This window comes from Triturus cristatus, chromosome 10 (assembly GCF_964204655.1).
Source record: "Triturus cristatus chromosome 10, aTriCri1.1, whole genome shotgun sequence".
Classification (NCBI taxonomy): domain Eukaryota; kingdom Metazoa; phylum Chordata; class Amphibia; order Caudata; family Salamandridae; genus Triturus; species Triturus cristatus.
Window position 1 is genome coordinate 843,343,049 of NC_140593.1, and position 15,645 is coordinate 843,358,693.

The following is a 15,645-nucleotide window of genomic DNA, read 5'->3' on the forward strand; positions in this document are numbered from 1 at the left end:
AGGCTCTGACAAAGTGCATCCCCTCAAAGGCACCAAGTCCAGATGGGGTGCCACTTGATTTGTTCAAACGTCATTTACAACTATGGGCACCATTGTTGGTAAATGTTTTTAAACCAGTAATAGTGGGCCATATCCCTAGTTCGTGGAAAGAGGCAGTGGTTGTACCAATATACAAGAAGGGTAGCAGGCATGACCCTGTGTGCTATAGGCCCATTTCCTTAATTGATGCTACATGCAAGGTCCTGGGTAGGGTAATCCTGGCTCGCCTGGAATCATGGGCTGATGATACCGGTCTAATGTCCCCTACCCAATACGGTTTTAGCAAGGGAAGGGGGACAAGCGAACAGTGTCTAAATTCTCTCTAGTCATGGGTAAGTACATGAAGGCTAGGGGAGGTTCGATCCACCTGGCCTTCATGGACTTATCCAGTGCATTTGACATAGTGAGTTGGGGTAAGTTATGGGCACTCCTGAAGAAAATGGGCTTTAAGGAAGCTCTTCTTACCCTGTTACGCAGGCTGCATGCGTCAGCCACTGTCTATCCGCTATGGCCCAGGAGGAGAGAAGACTAGGCCCATTGTCCCAACAGAGGGCGTTCGACAGGGCTGCATCTTGGCTCCTTTTTTATTTCTTTTATACACAAATGGGGAGGGGAAATATTTATTAGACCAGTACCTGGATTATCCCAGTATAGGAGGGCAGCTGGTCCCCTTATTGTCATATGCCGATGACACAGTTTTGATGGCCTTAATGGCCAACAGCCTTCGAAAAGCGTTGATTGCTTTCACTAAGTTTATGATGGGTTTGGACTTGAAAGTAAATTTTAACAAATCGTTTGTCATGTTATGTGGCCCAAAGCAGACTAAAACGCGAACATTTGTGGTAAATGAAAAGATCATTAACAAGGTACCCAATTTTACATACCTGGGTAATGTTTTTAATAACAAATTACATTGGGAGCATTTGATTGTAACCAGGGTACAACATACTAGTAGAATTGTAAAGGGGCTGTTTCGTTTTGCGTCCAAACTGGGACATAAGCCAGTGGCAGAAATACTGACTTTATAAAAATCAAAGTGTCTCTCGGTAGCAACATATGGGGCAGGAGTATGGGGTCACCAAAAAAGCAGCCAGATACAAATTTTAGAAAATACATTCTTGAAAAGATTATTGATGATTCCAACTAGCTCTTCTACAAAATTTTGTCACTCTGAAGTGGGCTTAGACTATGTCAGAGATAGAATAAATATTGCCCCATTGATCTTATGGGAAAAGGTATGGACTTCAGAAGAGTTACTATTTTCAAGAGTAATCATTAGAGACTGTATGAATTTGGATTAGGCCCTGTCTATTCCCTGGCTTTGTTATGTCAAGAATACTTTTTATAGGATCGGCTTGGGTCACTACGATAATCCGGATGGTATACAACCTAATATGAAATCCATTATAAAAAATGCATATTATAATGATTAAGTATTTCTGACCGGGAAAACAATGTTTTTATTGATGGGTTGCTACTTCATCAGCAATTTTATTTGTCCTTTACTATACAAACTCAAGCTTGTTTCCTTTTGACTAGGTTTCTTCTTTCTACTTTGCACTTTCTTGTGGCTTTTCCTAAACAGATGAGTTGGTGTGAGAGGCTGACTCCCTGTCTTTGTAATAACCGGGCCCAACAAAGTACTGTGCATCTTATGCTGTTTTGCACACTTTATAAAGATATTAGGGTATGCTTTCTCAAGCCCCTTTTAAAGGAAATTTGCCCCTGTTCTTATCAAGAAGGTTTTAATTATTTACGCTCTTTGTCTAATACTGTAATTTGTAATGCTGTGCTCAACTTCATTAGAATGGCATTGTCAATTAGGAAAAGGTATGAAGTGTTACTGGAGAATTAACTTGACGGAATGTTGCATTTTATCAAAAATTTTGTTTTTAAAATTGAGAATTTTGATATGAACTCACCCCAACTTTTGTATAGAAGATTTAAAAAATGTGTTATCAAATTGTTTTATGTATGTATGGACCACTTTTATGATTCAAGTGAATCGAATAAAGGTTTTTGAATGAACGAACGAACGAACGAACGAATGGTCCAAGAACCTGCAAAGAAGAGGAAGAGCAAGGGACATGGGAGACCCCCAACTGAAACTCCCACAGTCCGGGAGGAGGCTGACCCTGAAGAGAACGACCCAAACCTACAGGGGAGGATGTGGCAGAACTGGTGAACCGGCCTGAGCTGCCCAACTGCCAACAGGAAGGTGGTCCCACCAGGGAAGAGTTCTGCAATGCACAGCAGGAATGCCCTACTCTTGTGGTTCTTTATACTAACATACCAGACATCTAAAAGAGTCTGGAATTCAGTCACTCTGGAGTCTTTCTCCAATCAGTTTACTCACTATGAATACACCATACAGCACCATAAATCCGTCAACACATCGGTACTGCACCTACAACAAGAAATAGAAAAATCACTAAATCATTGCGCCCCCAAACGTGCTAGCAACACAGCAAATAAAGGACCTTTCGGAAAAATTGTATACACCAGACTTAAAGTCACAAAAAAGGAAATGCAGATCACTGCAACACAAATGGAGGCTTTCCAAAAACAGCGATGATAGACTAAACTACCTAGCGAATCTCAGAAATTACCATGCGGCACTGAAAAAATGAAAACTAACTATTTCACAAAAAGAATCGAAGACAATTGCAGTTCCACTAAAGAGCTATATAAGGTCACTCGCGATTTTGCAATCCCACCAATTTAGCACAAACCATGGAACCCACGTTAGAGAACTGTGAATTGAGCAACAACTTTTTTATCGATAAAGTGTCTAATATTTACACGTCCGTCGACATTGCATCTGAAGATAGCAATATAGATTGGGAAAATCTAGCACCCAACCCCCTGGCCCAAGCCCAACCAGATACTTTGACCCCTTTCACGGAAGAAGAGGTAGCCAAAGCAATGTCAGAGGTCAAAGCAGGATCACCGCTGGACCCCTGCCCACACTACCCATTTTCAAAAATAGGATCGATCTTATGCCCTTATATCACCAGACTTTTTACCGAAAGCATGGAAACAGCCTGTTTCCCAGACATATGGAAGAAAACAGTGGTTTTACCATTATTAAAAAAAAGCAGGCCTTAAAATTCATGACCCAGCGAACTACCGCCCCATATCCCAGTTGCCTTACCTTTCCAAGGTCTTGGAACGCTTAGTAAGCAAACAACTCACTACCTTCCTGGAAACTAACGACTTGCTTGACCCCTCACAGACGGGTTTCAGGACAAACAACAGCACTGAGGCCACCTTGTTAGTCATATCCGACAACATCAAATCACTTGTCCATGAGGGAAAAGCAGTAGCTCTGATCCTGTTGGACCTCAGTGCGGCTTTCGACACCGTCTCCCACTCTCATCTACTTCGAATTCTGCACAAAAAAGGGATCTGTCATAAAGCCCTAGGTTGGTTTGCATCATTCTTAAAAGACCGAACACAAACAATACAAATGGGATCTTGCTCTTCCAATCCAAAAGACATTAAGTATGGGGTTCCCCAGGGAGCCACCCTCATCCCCACCCTCTTTAATGCTTACGTCTCATCTCTGGCGGACATCAGCAGAAAATAGGGATTTGAAATCTGCTCATATGCTGACAACACGCAATTGGGGATTCCCCCTACAAATCGGCTGACAAACACCGATACTAAGAATAACCTGATAAACTGTTTATCAGAACTTGCAGGTTGGATGTCCAAACACTGCCTAAAATTAAACGCTGATAAATCAGAGGTCTTGCTCTTCGGGGGAGCCCGTACAATCTGGGATGATAGCTGGTGGCCCCAGGCCTTGGGCACCGCCCCTGTACTGAAGCAGTATGCAAGAAATCTTGGCATCATCTTTGACAATGCCTTATCCATGCAAAAACAAGTCCATACGTTTTGCGGAAAAGGTTTCGCCACCATAAAACTTTTAAGAAGACTTTTCCCATGGATTCCTCTAAAATACAAAAAACTAGTGACTCAAGCGCGGTTCTTGAGCAGGCTGGACTACGGAAATACTCTATATGTGGGCATGGCTGATCACTTGTTCACCCGTCTACAGATGGTCCAAAACGCTGCTGCTAAGCTAATTTGCAATAAAAAGAAATTCAGATCAACTACAAACTGCCTAATAAAACTCCATTGGCTACCAGTAAGACAGAGAGACAGCTTCAAGATCCTATGTTTTGCACATAAAAAGTTGCATAAAACAGGCCCCAAAATCCAACAAGATAGGCTAAAATTCCATGCTCCTTCACGGAACCTAAGATCCCACTACCAAGCCTTTGCCATAGTCAAACGCACATATAGGGTCAGAATGGGTGACAGATCCTTCTCCAAAGTAGCAGCGACCCTATGGAACAACCTTCTATTTGACTTACGCCTCACAGAGGACCATGGACTCTTTAGAAATAAACTGAAAACCACTCTTTTCCCCAGATACTGAAGTAACCATAAAACAGATTAAGAGTAAGCAATTTAGCACAGGCATTCTTTCCTAGCCCCGTGATGTCCCTAGGGATGATTGATGCACTTTACAAGTACCATAAAATACACAAAAATACAAATTTGGCAGCAGGCTGAGACCCAGGCAGCTGGTGATGCATCTGTCAAACACCTGATCTATTGGGAGAATGGTCTACTGTATAGTGAGCCTAAGGCTCCTGAGCCTGGTGCAACCCATGTGTTGGTGGTCCACCAGTGCTTCAGGGCGGTCCTACTGGAACTGGTTTATGAGGTGCCACTGGCAGGTCATTTGGGGCAAGACAAGACCTTTGACAGGCATGTCACCCATTTTTATTGGCCCTAAAATAAGAAGGCCTCAGATTTTTTTAAATAAAGTTTTATATAGCGCGAACATGACCACCGAGGGTATCAGAGCGCTTTACAGTTTATACATCAAGAAGGATACAAGCAGTCAAAACATAACAAACAAGGATGAAAATTCACAGTCGTGCAGAGCCAGGCATCCTCAAGAGCCCTGGCAGCTAGAACACAAGTCTACGACACTGGCCTCAATCTCCATTGTATCATTATATGCATTCTATAGGTTCTGTCCTACCTGCCAGGTGAGTGGCAAGTCAGGGAGGGAAGTGCAAGCCCCCCGTGCAACCTTTTTCTGTCATTGGAACCCCCTTTGAAAGGGTAGGCATGAACAATTTGCTGCACCAGACCCCAAGAAAGTCATGGGCAACAGATTTGTTCTGGTCTTTGTGGACCTTGCCACCCGGTACCTGACCTGGATGCTATACCTCGAAGGACGGTGACTGCTCCTGCTGTGGCCAGGACATTGATGATGATCTTTACCCATGTGGGCTTCCCCAAGGAGGTGGTAACTGACAAGTACCAGCTTCATATCAGGGTACATGAAGGCCATATGGGAGGATTGTGGGGTAACCTACAGGTTCTCCAATCCTAACCACCCACAAACCAATGGGTTGGTTGAAAGATTCAGCTGAACTCTAAAAGGGATGATTATGGGCCTACCAGAACCCATGAGACATAAGTAGGACGTCCTCCTATCATGTCTTTTGTTCACCTACATGAAGGTAGCACAAAAGGGGGTTGACTTCAGCCTTTTGAACTTTTGTATGGGCACCCTCTGAGAGGATCTCTCCGTTCGGTGAAGGAAGACTGGGAGCAAGCTCCCAAGAAGCCTCCCCAGGATGTAGTTAGCTACATTCTGGCACTTCGCAACCAGACAGTGTGCTTCCAGAAACTCATACAGGAGAATTTGGAAGCCAGCAGGAGCACATGAAACAATGATATGACCGGAATACCACTCTGGTTGAGTTTTAGTCTGGCCAAAAAGTGTGGGTGATAGAGCCCTTGGAGCCCAGGGCCCTGCAAGACCGCTGGTCTGGGCCTTATGAGATGAAGGAGCACAAGAGTGATATCACCTACTTGGTAGACCTCAAGACTCCCAGGAACCCTTTAATGGTCCTTCATGACAATAGCCTCAAGCCCTACTTTGGGAAGTCTGAGCTTACCATGCTCCTAGTTACAGATGATGGGATGGAGGTGGAGGATGAACCTCTCCCTACCTCCTTTCTTCCAAGGAGCAGGATGAGTCAGTGAAGGGTGTCAGCATCTCCCCTACACTAACACTACATCAACAGAGAGAATGCCACCAGTTGATGGGGGAGTTTGCATTTTTGTTCTCACTTACCTAAGGTATCACTACATGGTGCACCCATGATTTTGATACAAGGGACAGTATGCCTTAGAAACTTGGGGGAATATTAGGTGGAAGGAAGTTTGTGGCTCCCAACAGATTCAGAGCTTGCTATCATAGAAATGTGAGAAAACTGTGTGTATTGTCAATGTTTGAGGTTTGCAAGGGATTCTGGGTAGGAAAACATGGGGAGAGCCACACAAGCTTCCCTGTCTTGGATTCCCTCAGGTGTCTAGTTTTAAAAAATGTGCAGGTTTGCTAGGTTTCCCAAGATGCCACCTGAGCTAGGGCCCAACATCCACAGCTACCCACATTGAAAAAAAAGGTCAGTTTTCAGTGGACAAATGTGATACATCCATGTAGGGTTTTGGCTCGTTTCATGTTTTCTGGGCACTTGGCCTGCCCACACAAGTGAAGTCCCATTTTTATCGGAAGACATGTGGGAGCATAGAACGGTAGAACATAGATTATTACCAATTGAATTTCACTGCATTCATGCCTTCCAAATGTAAGCCTGTGTTGAGAGTGATAAAGATCATAGCAATGCATACCCTGATGTATGCATGCATAGCAGCGGCAGTACCAATTAAGAAATATTGATGTACGCTGCAATCTATGCACGCACAATGATGTCAATACCACGATATGTAATGCACAATGTAACCTATGCATGCACAGTGATGCCAATACCAGTAAATCCAAAGTTGATGTACACCATAACTTATGCCTGCATAGTGACGTCAATATCAGTGAATGCAATGGTGATGTACGATGGAACAACTGTACGTATAAAAATGAGACTATTGGTAAATATGATATTAATAACCACCTTGTTACATATACAGAAACTCAAATCCTTGCTGTCGGATTAATATGAGAGGACATCCCCATCAACTCCAAGTCAGAGATACGCGGTCGGACAGGCCCTGTGACACAAACCTAGGCCTACCGATTGACAGGTCACAGGTGGGGTTACATTTAGCCCAAAGACAAATGCACACCCAGGGAAAACCCTTATCAATCCCACAGATAGGTAGTCACACCACAAACAGGACCAAGGAGATTGGCCCCAATAAAACACATTTGCCCAAAGGCATGTGTTCCCAAAAAACACAAAGTTAGATGCCACATGTGGTTAGGAACACTCAGTCAATCAGGACACAACATGCACACTCCACAAGGTGATCACGCGCTCACCACTCCAAACATCTGAATACTCACACAGTAGCCCACACTGAGAAACATCCTTTACTCCGCATGCGTTAAGATGCATGTCATTACCCTGCATTTTTTACTCCGCAAAAACTTTTACAACGCAGGGCTCTACACCGCAATCCATTACAGGGCATTCCCTATCACAACGCCTCGGTTGAGTTAGAATAGTAAATTGCATTGTATTGGACAACGCGTTGTAATGGATTGTGTTGTAAAAGCCTGCGTTGTAAAAAAATATGCGGAGTAAAAAACGCGGGGTAATGGCATGCGTTGTACATGCGTGCAGAGTAAAGTGTCCTATTCGCCCACACTAGCTCTCCCCAAGGTCGAGAGTCATCTGTTTCCCCCTTATTAGATGGGTTTTCTGGTTATTTATGACTATGATGCTTTTCAAAGAATGTCAAAGTGTTTTATTCTACCCACTAAATTTATATATTTGAGGTCAAAACATCTGTACACTGAGACTGTCTTCAGACGTGCCTTTGTCAATACTCTCCCTGACGCTGCATTTAATTAAACCAACTTGTTCCTGTTTTGTCAAATATCTCTTATCTTTCCATTTATTTAAGATAAATACATATTTGAGTCACACTAGTGTGTAAGAAAGAAGGTACTTTGAAAACCTACCCTCTAAATCATGTGCTAGTACAGGTACCCACAAATTCAGAGATGTACAAATAACCACTGCTCCTAAGCTCAGTATCTTGTGCCCATTTCAGAAATACATAGGTTTACTTGATACCCAAGATTCACTCTACATATTTCACCCTATGAATTGGTCTATACTTGGAACACAATGAAAAACATTGTACAGTGCAGCTTAGTTGCAGGCTCTGGGTACCTCAGGTTCGTGGAGAACCCACAAACCTATTGCTTTTGAAAATATGCCAGTGTGAGAAAAAACTACAGATGAAAACGTTGTCACAAACGAAATGGATGCTTTTTTGTACTCATTTTCAAAATGTGTTTATTCCAATAGTCAAATTCTTTGGAAAACCTTGAGGGATCTGCAAGTGACAAATTTCTGAATTTAGAATGTTGTCTCTTTTTCAGAAATCTATTGCAATCCTAGATCACCTATGGATTCACACTGGTTCCCACCACAAACTGGAAGTAGGTTAAAAGCACAAAAAATAGGAAAACTGGGGTACCTCTATGAAAAATGTCAAATCTTTGGTAAAAAAAAGTTGGTTTTTTGATTCAGCTCCTCATGTTCCTGAAATCAGGGTAGATGGTAACTTTGCTCCTGATTACAATGGCGCTCGGAAGGTCATCCACGGTCCAGTTGGAGCTGGAAAAGCCCAATTTGGTTGCACCAGAAGCGGTTCTTCTGACCACCATATTACAATGGCAACAAATAGGCATTTTCCATCCGATGCAGTCCTTCTGAATCCGTCAGGAAACTCTGACAGTGCTGATGTTGGTATGGGCCAATGGGGACAGACTGCCGGACGGAAGTGTTCTCCGACAGCCCCCCCCTTTATGTTGCACCTATCAGGCCATCCGACCGTGGGGGTTAAATCAGATTGACGGAGTTGGCGGAAACAGAGAGGGACAGACAGAACAATCTCATCTCCATGCACCTCTTCATTTCCTTGGACACCATGGATCCTGCCTTACAAGTCCTGCTGCTGCTCTAGCTGATTCACTACTACCAAATCAGATGCCGTTGCGGACCCCACCCGAGGTAAGTCAAACACCTATCACCCTACATGTATATCCTGTGGTCAAGGTCATGTCACCATCCCAAATCTGGCTCATGCCACTCTCTGCAGGTCTGGCTGACCCAAAAATGACCCAGTCACCTTTCTGGGGCAACTTACCTGTGAACCTCAGTAATTTCGCTGGACACAGGAATCCATTGACAGGAATCCATTGACATGGCTCACACTCCTGCCGAGCATGAAGGGCTGTTGTCACCTCTGCAGCGGGGGGTACATTTTCCATCCAGACTGCTGGCATGTGGGCTGGCTGTGCCATTCACATCATAGCAGCAGCACAACGGTGGGCAGAGATGTCAAGTTAGAGGCAGATGGGCCTCTAACACTTTACTAGTCAAAAAGGGACCAAGGTGTCATTCCCCCTCCCACCCATTAGCTGCCATAATCTTGACATCAGATTGATCACATATAGGGGGCCTTGTAGTGTAGTTCCTATATTCCTGATAGGCTCTGCGCATTGGAATAATATACACTATAGTTTTGACATATGACTGAGGTCAGTATGTCTCTATCGAGTACATTAAACTTAAAAACTCAGAGGTCACTAGACACTTCTCGAGTAAACAAGAAGGAATTCGTTTCTGACAACCGCATAAACATGATAACTCTGTTTCCCTTAGAATCGGAACAATCTCAGAATCGTGGAAACAATCGATAATAGTTTCACTCAGTCAATCGTGCATGCTTCGTTTCTACAGAGTTACACAGAAATAGATAGATGGGCGTTTTAATAACAAGGGTTTATTGAACAGTCTTATTTCTCATGCAAGAGATATGAACTGCTACAATCGTAAGACAGAATGCGAAGTATAATATGTACAGCGTTAGCAGTAAGATAAAATAATACTGCAATAGCATGGTTTATAGCTTTGACATATACTCATAAAAATACATACATAAATAACACAGGCTAAAATGTTAATACTCATCTGATGCTTCTAGCTAGTTCAACCCCAGTGTACCTAACCTAAGTGTAGTACGAGGTAAGAAGTAGGTGCTGTTTGTCTATAGTCTAGTTTAGTTTAGTTTAGCTATAGTTGCCAAGATTTGCTAAAAGTCCCTCTAGGTTCTAGTCCGCTCCATACCTTAGAATGAGTGAGGTTGGAATCTCTTTCCGAGTCTTGATCTCTAACACCCCGCAAGGGGAGTCAGAAACACTGGAGCTGGATGCTCTGCGAGGAGGATGACAGCGTCTGGTCAGTGCGTCAGGTGGGGACTTGGCTTCCTTCCGAACTTGCCGTGGCAAGCCGCGTTGGTCAAGTAGGCAGCCGAACCGTGGTTTGCCATGAAAAGTGATGGTATATTTATACCTTGAAGGTGTTTAGGAATGCCAGTATTGGCGTAAAAGTCGGGCAGAAGAACGTCATGAATGAACCCCTAAGGAATAGATGTTCATGCATAATAAATGAGTTCTTGGAGAAATCAATATCCAAGCAAGGGGAAGTCCTAAAGGCTTAAGAGTCTGGTTTTCCAAGAACTCGTTGTGACGTAGATGAATGGATGTAGGTGGCCATGCCTGTATTTGGTTAGCATGGATAATGCCTAAATAAGGGTAGGAATCAGGATCTCTATGCCTAAATATGGGCAATGCGAATTGTGCCTATATAAGCACATAAATCGGGAAACATATATACGGTATCTAAATCGACACACAACAACCTGAGCACAATAGGACACACTTACATGCAAATGCACAAGACTCACTGTTGCCTGATTTGCCCTGCACAAAAGAAACTCAACTTACATATGCAAAACACTGAGCTCATTTCACTTAAGAACACACACTTCTTGCACACACAAACTGTTAGAAATGGGGGTCTCTATTTGACAGAGGTAGGTACCTTTGACCAAATAGGGACCCTTGCTTCTAGTCAGGGTAAGGGGGAAACACACTGTAGATAACCCCTGCTCACCCCGTTGGTTGCTTGGCATGAGCAGACAGGCTTATCCCCAAGGCAATATGTAAAGTACTTGCACCAACACCCACAGTAACACAGTGAAACACCACAAATAATTACCACACAGGTTGTTATAAATATATATATATATCTTTATCTTATTTTAGGCAAGACCAAAACAACAAAAATACCACATACACAATTAGCTCTTCTGTGCAATGTTTTCTGATAGTGTTCTTTGTAAGAAAAACTTGCAGATTCTGTAAGTCTTTAAGCAAACTTTGTGGGATCAACAGTTCAGTCTCAGGATTACAAGGGAAACGTGTACAGAATCTCTCTTAGTCATCAGATAATAATCCCTAGCGTGGATCTCCTACGCACCTGCACCGTCCGGTTGTCAGAAACGGACTTCCCCCGGCTGGTTGTGGGCTCCATGAGCAGCAGTTGCAAAAAGAATTTGCCCTGTAAATGCTTTTAAACAACGCAAGCTCCGATGAGCAGGCCCAGGTACCGCGGCTCGTCTACCGTGCCGTTACGGGCCGTATTCACGTTTCCCAAACAGGGGGTCCCCACCACTTGGGCAAACTCTTGTGCAGTTCCCGCCAGGCCCCGATAGCTAGACCCAGGGTGCGCCTGCACAGTACCTGGCAGCCCCGCAGGCTCCCAACCCGCTCCCAGCCACACACGGACAATAGAGCGGCTGGGAGAGTATTACCTGGAGGTTGATCTCGCACTGGGGTCAACACTAGGAGATCCTCCGACGGGAGCCATATTCCTTTGGTGGCGCTTCTTCAGCGAGGACAGGACGCGACGAGTGCCGGCGAGCCCCTCGTTACTTTGGTGATGCTTCACTCTTCCTGCTTGCAGTGCAGCTCCTTCTTGTGATGAGCCCCTCGTTGCTAGGCAACACCCTGCGCTGACGTCGATCTCGGTGTGGCTTCTCCCCTGATGTTAGCGGGCTTGGGCTGGCGGCGGTGAAAGTGCACAGCCCTCTCGGGGCTCACGGGCCGGCGCCAGTGAAAACAGGCATGCAGCGCTCTGGTGAACCACGGGCTGGTGGTGGTGAGAGCAGGCACTTAGCGCTTCTCGCAGATCACGGTGAAAGTGGCCATGCAGCACTTCTCGGGTTCTTCATGACCACGGGCAGAGGCGATCATGAGGAAAGCTCCTCTCCACACGGGCTCCTTTTAGGACAAAAGCTGGGTGCAAGCGCATGCACACAGCAGAGACAAGACATTCTTTGGAAACTTGTGTATCCCTGAGTTTCTATAACAGGAGGCCAGCTCTTCTCAGGCCCTTGGAGACTTGTTCCTTCTGGACAGAGCACACAGCAAAGTCCTTAGCACACAGCGGGGGGGGGCAGCACACAGCAAAACCCCTTGTCCTCTCCTCAGTTAAATCAGCAAACTGCAGGCCAGCCCCAGAGCACACAGCAAGGGCAGTACTTCTCCTCAGTCTCTTCAGCTGTTCTTCTTTGGAAGAGGTTCCTCTTGATCACGAAGCAGTCTCATTTTACAGGGGTTTCCGCTCTTACTTTTATACCCTAAAAGTGTTTGTTCTCTATGTGTTAGGGGTCTTGGACCAAGTTCAAACCAGTTCTGGGTGCACTCTGCCAGTGCACAACTTCTTCCTTTGTGAATGTGGGCCAGGGTCTTCAGACGTACTGCAGGAGGTGGAGCCAGCATTGTGGAAGGCAGGCACAGCCCTATTCAGGACCCGGTGCTACTCCTCCTACCATTCCAAATGCAGATAGGTCTATTCAGCCTAGTGCTGACTAACCCAGACTCCTGGAGCCACCCCAGCCCCTGCCTCTCTCAAGCCAGACAGTCAATCCACAAACAGGCAGGGGCACACAGAAAGGTTGAACAAGAAATTACAATATACAAGAAAAAACTGTAGGTCTGGTATTATATATAACCCAAAAACAACGACTAAATGAACTAGATGTGAGGTGGAGTCTTAAAGAAAAAGAGATGAGATCCCATCACCCACTGAAGTGGCTTGCTTCATCATCTGGGAACTCTTAATAAACCTTACTCCCATATGAAATTGAAAGTTGTGGTTCAACAGGAAAATGAATAGCAGCAAATACTTTTCATCTAAAAAAAAGCATAATAGCTGTTTGCAGGGTGATGGTTGCAGTGCTAGTGACAATATGTGAAGAAGGTGTGATTTAAAATTGACTATCAAGACACAAAACAATTTTATTTGGCACTGTCTTGGTGTCAATATAAAAACAGTGCATATACAGTTTAAACAAATGACTGTAAGATGAACAAGAAAATAGCCACTTTCTAAAAGTGATATTCTCAAACCTAGAATTTAAAAACCATCTTTGCTAAAAGATGTGAAATTAAATTTGGAGTTCAGGGATACCAGACTCCAATTTTCTATCTCACTCCAATGGGAAGATATGCAGGTAAACATGTTACACAGCATTCCCCATTCTGTCCTATGGACAAGATAGCCTTTCAATAGTGAAAAACGAAATTGAATGTATTTCACCATCAGGACATGGTACACACATCAGTACATGTCCTACCTTTCACATACACTGCACCCTGCCCAGGGGGGTACGTTGGGCCTGCTATAGGGGTGTCCTATGTGTGTAGAAAGGGAAAGGTATGACCTGGCAAGTGGGGGCACTTGTCAGGTCAAAATAGCAGTTTGCAACTGTACGCAGGCACTGTGGTGGCAGGCCTGAGACATCACTTTGGGGCTACTCATGTGGGTGGCACAATCAGTGCTGCAGGCCCACTAGTAGCATTTGACTTACCAGCCCTGGCATGCTTAGTGCACTTTACTAGGGACCTATTGGCAAGACAAATATGCCAATCATGGATAACCATTCACCATAACATTTTATACAGGGAGCACTTGCAGTTTGACACTGATCAGCAGTGGCAAAGTGCCCAAAGCATCTAAACCAGCAAAAACGAAATCCAGCATAGCATCAAAAACGTAGGGGGTAGAGGCTAAAAAGTCAGGGAAAACCACGCCAAGGACGCCTGGTCTAACACACACCCTATCCCATAATTACAACAGACCACACACAAGCACTGGTCTGTGGAAAGGGATAATACACAAACATCATACCCTTCATCCGCCTTCAACTCACGACCTATTAACATTACACAGCAACCACACACCTATAACGGGCCATGGTTCTGCTACTGACAGCACTGCTTTCACTCAAAGCAATGTGCTGACACCACTACAACCAGGGACCCCATATCTGCTAGCACCTTCAGCAACAACAACATCAAAAATCTTGCGAGAACACGTATCACTCTCTGTTATCCAGTAGTCATTATAAAACGGCCACTCATTGCACTCTCATACTCTCATCGGCAAACAACAGTAACACCATCAGCAACAACAGACTCCGTGACTAATGACCAAATGCAACTCACAAATCCCAGAAAACACTATTGACCATGCTAGGCACAGCTGGAAGCTCACTGCTCTCACAGCTGCTGACATTCACATAACATGTCCAAAACTGCTGTTATGCCACATCATAATGTAAATATGTCACTACATCGGGACACTAGCACAATATGGCAGACCGTTGCCAGGCACACCCCCTCCACCTAAATAGCTACCCAACAAAAGGCTTGGCTGGACGAAACTCAGAAAGAGTGAGCATTTTGAGCCATGTCACAGGCATTGTTGTCTGTAGGGGTATGTCTATTCTCCATACCAGCACATCACTAAACTTCATACCCATGTGTTACTCATAGGCACATAACTCATGTATCCACAAATTTCCTGTGTCCAACATTTGCTATCAGCCAGCACTACACACTCCTCTGCCACAGGTGGAACTGTCAACACACTCAGAATACTCTAAACCCACACTTACCATCTCAGAACAGAAGACACAACAAAAAATCTGTCCACTACGTCAGATCAGTTGCTACCAAACTAATGGGACAACTCACAACCTTTGCTATCAACAACTCTCCTTGTCACCTCTATATGTGAATGAAGGTTTTCTTCAGACATCAAGATGCATTGTCATGACATAACGAGGAAGAGATGTCACTGGGAGGGACAATCTCATCATCACATGAATACAGATGACACACTTGAAACACAGGAACTCATATACTGTAAGGGACAGGAGCCAGGGTGGGAGGCTGGGCGTTTTGAATGGCTCCTGTCAGTGTTAAGGCTAGAGAATGGACAGATCTTTGTAGGCCCTCCATGTCCTATTGAATGCCCCCAGGGACGCAACAACTTGGGAGAAGTTGTTGCCATGATCCTGGAGGCCATTCAGGACTGAAATCTGACGTACACAGGTCTGCCGCTGGACATCTATGGCCTCCACACTGAGGGCAGCATGGGAGACAGGGGCTACGGTGCCTATGGGGAAGGAGACTGTACCCTTCTTGGGAGAGTGGGCCCAGATAGCAGGTTGGGTAGCACCAAGGAGGGTGGAGACATAACGTGGTTTGGAGGACGGAGATGTTGATGTTGTTTTCCGTCCTTGGTCCCCCCCCCACCATGGAGTTGCCGTTGGAGTGTGATGTTGTGGAGGTAGATGTATTATCTCCTGTCTCCTCCAGAGCACTCCCATCACCCTCCGAGGCAC